The sequence below is a fragment of the Amblyraja radiata genome, chromosome 24 (assembly GCF_010909765.2).
Source record: "Amblyraja radiata isolate CabotCenter1 chromosome 24, sAmbRad1.1.pri, whole genome shotgun sequence".
NCBI classification, from domain to species: Eukaryota; Metazoa; Chordata; class Chondrichthyes; order Rajiformes; family Rajidae; genus Amblyraja; species Amblyraja radiata.
Window position 1 is genome coordinate 7,081,409 of NC_045979.1, and position 6,828 is coordinate 7,088,236.

Consider the following 6,828-nt stretch of genomic DNA (forward strand, 5'->3'; position numbering starts at 1 on the left):
TCAGCTTTTTGCGATGCCTTATCTCTCCGTGAGTCACTCTGTGTTGTCAGGACTTGCTCTGTGATGTCATGGCTTGACCTTTCCTGTTAAAATTCCCGCATATTAATGAAGTCAATTTGGGCAAGAAGCTAAATGTGGAAAGAAATGTATCTTCACTTTACTGTGCTAAATATTTTTGCATCAACCAGTGCTGTTATTAGGCATTGTTAACCATTAACAGAGGACTTTAAATGGGTCACTAACATTGTTATGGGCCTGTCTCACTTAGGCGACTTTTTTCGGGACTGCCGGCGACTGTTATAGTCTTGTTGGATTGCCGAAAATACAGCGACTACTATGTCCAAGACAAGCTACAACAACCTACGACAACCTACGACTACCTTGCGACCCACTGCAACTGCATCTATGACACGACAATTCTCGCTACTCTCAATGGCGTCGAAATTTCGGTCGCCGTGAATTTTTCAACATGTTGAAAAATATGCAGACTGGAATGAGGCCCCGACTAGTTCCCAGAATGCGGGAAATACTCACGACCATGAAGACGACTCCTCCGCAACTACCTGCGATCATGTGGTGACCATGTTGCGACCCCATTTGTTGATTAGAAATTTCAGTATTGCTCAAAATTAGGTGTGGATAATTTATCATTGATACATTAAAGAGTCAACAAATATATAACGTAAATATGCATCAATCGGTAAATCATAGATAGACACAAAATGCTGGATTAACTCAGCATCTCCAGATATGGTGGCCGATTAGGAAAAGGGGAGATGCAACGAGACCTGGGTGTCATGGTACACCAGTCATTGAAAGTAGGAATGCAGGTGCAGCAGGCAGTGAAGAAAGCAAATGGTATGTTAGCATTCATAGCAAAAAGGATTTGAGTATAAGAGCTGGGAGGTTCTACTGCAGTTGTACAGGGTCTTGGTGAGACCACACCTGGAGTATTGCGTACAGTTTTGGTCTCCTAATCTGAGGAAAGACATTCTTGCCATAGAGGGAGTACAGAGAAGGTTCACCAGACTGATTCCTGGGATGGCAAGACTTTCATATGAGGAAATACTGGATAGACTCGGCTTGTACACGTTGGAATTCAGAAGACTGAGGGGGGATCTTATAGAAACTTACAAAATTCTTAAGGGGATGGACAGGCTAGATGCAGGAAGATTATTCCCGATGTTGGGGAAGTCCAGAACTAGGGGTCACAGTTTAAGGATAAGAGGGAAGACCTTTAGGCCCGAGATGAGGAAATCATTTTTTACACAGAGAGTGGTGAATCTGTGGAATTCTCTGCCACAGAAGGTAGTTGAGGCCAGTTCATTGGCTATATTTAAGAGTTAGATGTGGCCCTTGTGCCTAAAGGGATCAGGGGGTATGGAGAGAAGACAGGTACAGGATACTGAGTTGGATGATCAGCCATGATCATATCAAATGGCTGTGCAGGCTCGAAGGGCCGAATGGCCTACTCCTGCACCTATTTTCTATCTTTCTATGTCCATGTTTCTATACAAGGAATGGGTGACTTTTCAGGTTCAGATCGTTCTTCAGACTCAACCCAAAACATTACCCATTCCTTCTATCCAGAGATGCTGTCTGTCCCGTTGAGTTACTCCAGCATGTTGTGTCTATATTCGGTGTAATCCAGCATCTGCAGTTTCCTTCCTATACAATTGATAAATCTTATCTGCTTCAGTGCGTTCAGGTTAAAATTGACATGTAGATGGTCCCATTGCTCAGCTCTATTGACAGTGATGCTCTTCTGATAATCTATGTGACCACATTCATTCCTACAAATAACAAACAATTACTGCCAATTACCTGTGTCCAGCAGCTGTGTAGCCTCCTGTTTTAAATGTATCCAGTTTATCAGCTTTTAACGATGTCTTGTCTCTCTGTGAGTCACTCTGAGTTGTCGGGACTTGCTCTGTGATGTCATGGCTTGACCTTTCCTGTTAAAAGTCCCTCATATTAATGAAGTCAATTTGAGCAAAAAGCTAAACATGGAAAGAAATGTATCTTCACTTCACTGTGCTAAATATTGTTGCATCTCTGGATAGTAGGAATGGGTGACGTTTCGGGTCGAGATACTTCTTCAGTCTGAAGAACGATCTCAAACTGAAACGTCGCCCATTTCTTCGATCCGCTGATACTGAGCTGTCAATTAGGCATTGTTAACCATTAAAAGAAGACTTTAAATGGGACACTAACTTTGTTGTGGGCCTGTCCCATTTAGGCGACTTTTTATTGTAGAGCCGGCTACTTGTCATAGTCTTGTAGGATTGTCGAAAATCCAGACTCATCACCATCCAACGACTACTATGTCTAAGACAAGCTACGACATCCTACGACTGCCTGCGATTACCTGGCGACCTACTACAACAGCATGAACCTATGACACGACAATTCTTGCTACTTTCAATGGCGTCCAAACATTGGTCGCCGTGAATTTTTCAATATGTTGAAAAATTTGCAGAGAGTGTAATGAGGCCCCGACTAGTTCCCAGAATGCGGGAACTACTCACGACCATGAAGGCGACGCCCCGGCGAAAACCCGCGATCATGTGGTGACCATGTGGCGACCCCATTTGTTGATTGGAAATGTCAGTATTGCTCAAAATTAGGTGTGGATAATTTATCATTGATACATTAAATAGTCAACAATTATAAAACGTAAATATGCATCAACCGATAAATCATAGATAGACACAAAATGCTAGAGTAACTCAGCATCTCCGGATACAAGGAATGGGTGACGTTTCAGGTTGAGATCGTTTTTTCAGACTCGACCCAAAATGTCACCCATTCCTTCTATCCAGAGATGCTGCCTGTCCCGTTGAGCTACTCCAGCATTTTGTGTCTATATTTGGTGTAATCCAGCATCTGCAGTTTCCTTCCTACACAATCGATAAATCTTATCTGCTTCAGTGCATTCAGGTTAAAATTGACATGTAGATGGTCCCATTGCTAAGCTCTATTGACAGTGATGCTCTTCTGATAATCTATTGGCCACATTCTTTCCTACAAATAACAAACAATTACTGCCAGATCCCTACCTGTGTCCAGCAGCTGTGTAGCCTCCTGTTTTAAATGTATCCAGTTTATCAGCTTTTTGCGATGCCTTATCTCTCCGTGAGTCACTCTGTGTTGTCAGGACTTGCTCTGTGATGTCATGGCTTGACCTTTCCTGTTAAAATTCCCACATATTAATGAAGTCAATTTGAGCAAAAAGCTAAATGTGGAAAGAAATGTTTCTTCACTTTACTGTGCTAAATATTGTTGCATCAACCAGTGCTGTCAATTAAGCATTGTTATATATTAACAGAAGACTTAACTAGGGACTTTATTTGTTACTTGCCTGACATGAAATAAAGAACACTGCTGTAATTTCTACATGATGAAACCAAAATGTATAAAAATGGCCTTTATTAAAAGCTGACAATGTGCACTTTAATATATATGTGATTTTTTTTCTATTACAAATCACAAATTGTGGAATACAGAGGCAAATAAATAAATGATGGGTCTTTGTCCTAAACATTATGGGGGACACTAGATAGACACAAAATGCTGGAGTAACAACTCACTATCAGCGGATAGAAGGAATGGGCAACGTTTGTGTTTGAGATATTTCTTCAGACTGAAGAAGGATCTCGACCAGAAACGTCACCCATTCCTACTATCCAGAGATGATGCCTGTCCCACGGAGTTACTCCAGCATTTTGTGTCCATATTCGGTGTAATCCAGCATCTGCAGCTTCCTTTCGACACATTCGGTAAACCATATCTGCTTCAGTGTATTCAGGTTAAAATTGACATGTAGATGGTCCCATTGCTCAGCTCTATTCCCAGAGTGATGCTCTTCTGATAATCTATTGACCACATTCATTCCTACTAATAAAAAAAAATTACTGCCTGATCCCTACCTGTGTCCAGCAGCTGTGTAGCCTCCTGTTTTAACTGTATCCAGTTTATCAGCTTTTTACGATGTCTTGTCTCTCCGTGAGTCACTCTGTGTTGTCGGGTCTTGCTCTGTGATGTCATGGCTTGACCTTTCCTGTTAAAATTCCCACATATTAATGAAGTCAATTTGAGCAAAAAGCTAAATATGGAAAGAAATATATCTTCACTTTACTTTGCTAAATATTGTTGCATCAACCAGTGCTGTCAATTAGGCATTGTTAACCATTAACAGAAGACTTTTAAATGGGACTCTAACTTTGTTATGGGCCTGTCCCACAGGCGACTTTTTAGGGGAGCTGGCGACTGTCATAGTTTTGTTGGATCGCGAAAATTCCGCAGACTCAACCCCATCCTACGACTATGTCTAAGACAAGCTAAGACTACCTACGACTACCTGGCGACCCACTACAACTGCACCTATGACACGATTATTCTCGCTACTCTCCATGGTATCCAAAATTTGGTCGCCGCGAATTTTTCAACATGTTGAAAAAGTTGCGGCGACCATAATGAGACCACGACTAGTCCCCAGATTGCGGGAACTCCTCACGACCTTGAAGGCGACTCCCCAGCAACTATGTGGCGAATATGTGGCGACCATGTGGCGACCCTATAGTCTCCTGCAGTCGCCTAAAAAGTCGCCAAACGGGACAGTCCCATAACTTTGTTACTTGCCTAATGAAATATGAAATAAAGAATCTGATTCTGCAATGTTTTATTGATAACCATAAAACTGCTGGGTGTTTAAAAATCCATCTGGTCATCTATTAAGCTCTTGAGGTGCGTGATCTGTAAAATGTTAATGCAGATGGAGGAAGTAATTAGAAAAGCTAACAGAACATTATCGAGTCTGAAGAAGGGTCTCAACCCGAAACGCCATCCATTCCTTCTCCCCAATGATGCTGCCTGTCCTGCTGAGTCACTCAGGCATTTTGTGTCTGTATTCAGTTTAAAACAGCATCTGCAGTTCTTCCCTACACAGAACATTATCTTTCTTTGCAAGAAGGATTGAATACAAAACTTATGTAACACATTAGTGACATGTCTGAATTACTGTATAGAGGAATGGGCTCCTTATTTAAGGAGGATGTTATTGCACCAGATACATTTAAAAGAGGGTTTATTAAACAAATAAATGGAAATAAATGGTTTGTATCTGGAAGTTAGAATAGTTAAATACTTAATTGAAACCCAAGGGATCTCGATAAGGTGCATGTGGAGAGGATGCTTCATGAGGATAGGTCTCGAATTAGGAGCCACTATTTAATAGTGAAGGATTAGCCATTTATCACACAAAGCATTTTTTTTCTCTCAGGAAATTCGTATTCACTTTCACAAAGTATGGTGAAAGTCGAATATTTAAGGAAGCGAATGATACTTGATAAGCAAGGTCTGGAAAGGTGGATTCAGAGCCAAGGTCATGGTTGGATTGAACATGATCGCTTTTAGAAGCAGAACAGGCTTGAAGGACTGAGAAGGCCGACTCCTGATACTAATTTGAACGTTTTGCCATGCTGGAAAAATGTTGTTTCTATTTGTGAATTATTATGAGATATTTAAAAAAAAACTGATTTTAAATGTTTCATTTTTGAATTTATTGATTGGAAATGTAAGTACTGCTCAAAATTAGGGGTAGATAATTTATCATTGACAGTATAGCATTAAAAATCCAATTATAAAATGTAAGTAGGCATAAATAAGTAAATCATATCTGCATCAGTGTGTTCACATTAAAATTGATATGTAGATGGTTCCATTGCTCTGCTCTATTCCCAGAGTGATGCTCTTCCGATGGTCTGGCTGACCATATTCAGTCCTACAAAGAACAAACAATTATTTACAATTCCGTCCCGTCTAAGTTCTTATGCAGCCTCCTGCTTTAAATGTAACCAGTTTATTAACTTATTGTGATGTTTTTTCGCTCTGTGAGTCAATATGGGTGCGAATTGTTCTGTGATGTCATGTCTTGACATTTCCTGTTAAAAATATTAATGAATTCAATTTGAGCAAAGACTAAAAAAGTGGAAAGAAAGTTGTCTTCACTCAACTCTTGCATCAACCATGACTTTTGGTTAGGTAATGGCTGCCATTAAGAGGACTTTTGACTGGGGACTCCACTTCATGAAATAGCAATGTAAAGAACCAGATTCTGTGATATATTAACGATAATCATGAACCTGTTTGGTGTCTCAAAAACCCAACTATTCATGTAATATCCTCTCTTTAGGTGCAAGATTTGTAAAATGTTAGTAATGCAGATGGAAAAAGTAATTAGAAAAGTTCACAAAATGTGATATTTATCGCAGGAAGAGTTGAATATAAGAGTAGTAAGACCATATCTAACTTATGTAGCACATTGGTAATTGAATGATAGACACAAAATGCTGGACTAACTCAGTGGGATGGGCAGCATCTCTGGAGAGAAGGAATGGGTGACTGGGTTTCAGGTCAAGACCCTTCTTCAAAGTAAGGGGAAAGGGAAACGAGAGATATAGACATTGATGTCGAGAGATATAGTACAAATGAATTAAAGGTATGCAACAAAGTAACAATGATAGATCAGATTCTAGCCACTTCAATTCAGAAGGGCGTTAAAGATGATAGACACAAAATGCAACAGTAACTCAGTGGGACAGGTCGTATCTGGAGAGCAGAAATGGATGATGTTTCGGGTCGAGACCCTTCATCAGACTGAGGCAGGGGAGAGGGAGACTAGAAATACGGAAGGGTAAGGTGTGAAAATGACAGATCAGAGCAGATGATGATCAAGAATGGTTCATTTTTAGCTGGGGGGGAAAAGCTTGCAATCAGAAAAATTATTCAGGACAACAATCCAAAACGTCACCCATTCCTTTTCTCCAG

At 40.4% G+C, this 6,828-nt stretch overlaps 1 long non-coding RNA gene across 1 annotated transcript; it reads right to left on the minus strand.

The window, feature by feature from the left end:
• Positions 1-31: 31 nt before the first annotated feature.
• Positions 32-3,972, minus strand: LOC116986597. Its single transcript, XR_004415525.1, has 4 exons — positions 3,930-3,972; positions 3,060-3,190; positions 1,825-1,955; positions 32-83 (listed from the first exon to the last, which is right to left on the minus strand). It is a non-coding gene; the product is annotated as an uncharacterized LOC116986597 (long non-coding RNA).
• Positions 3,973-6,828: the final 2,856 nt, after the last annotated feature.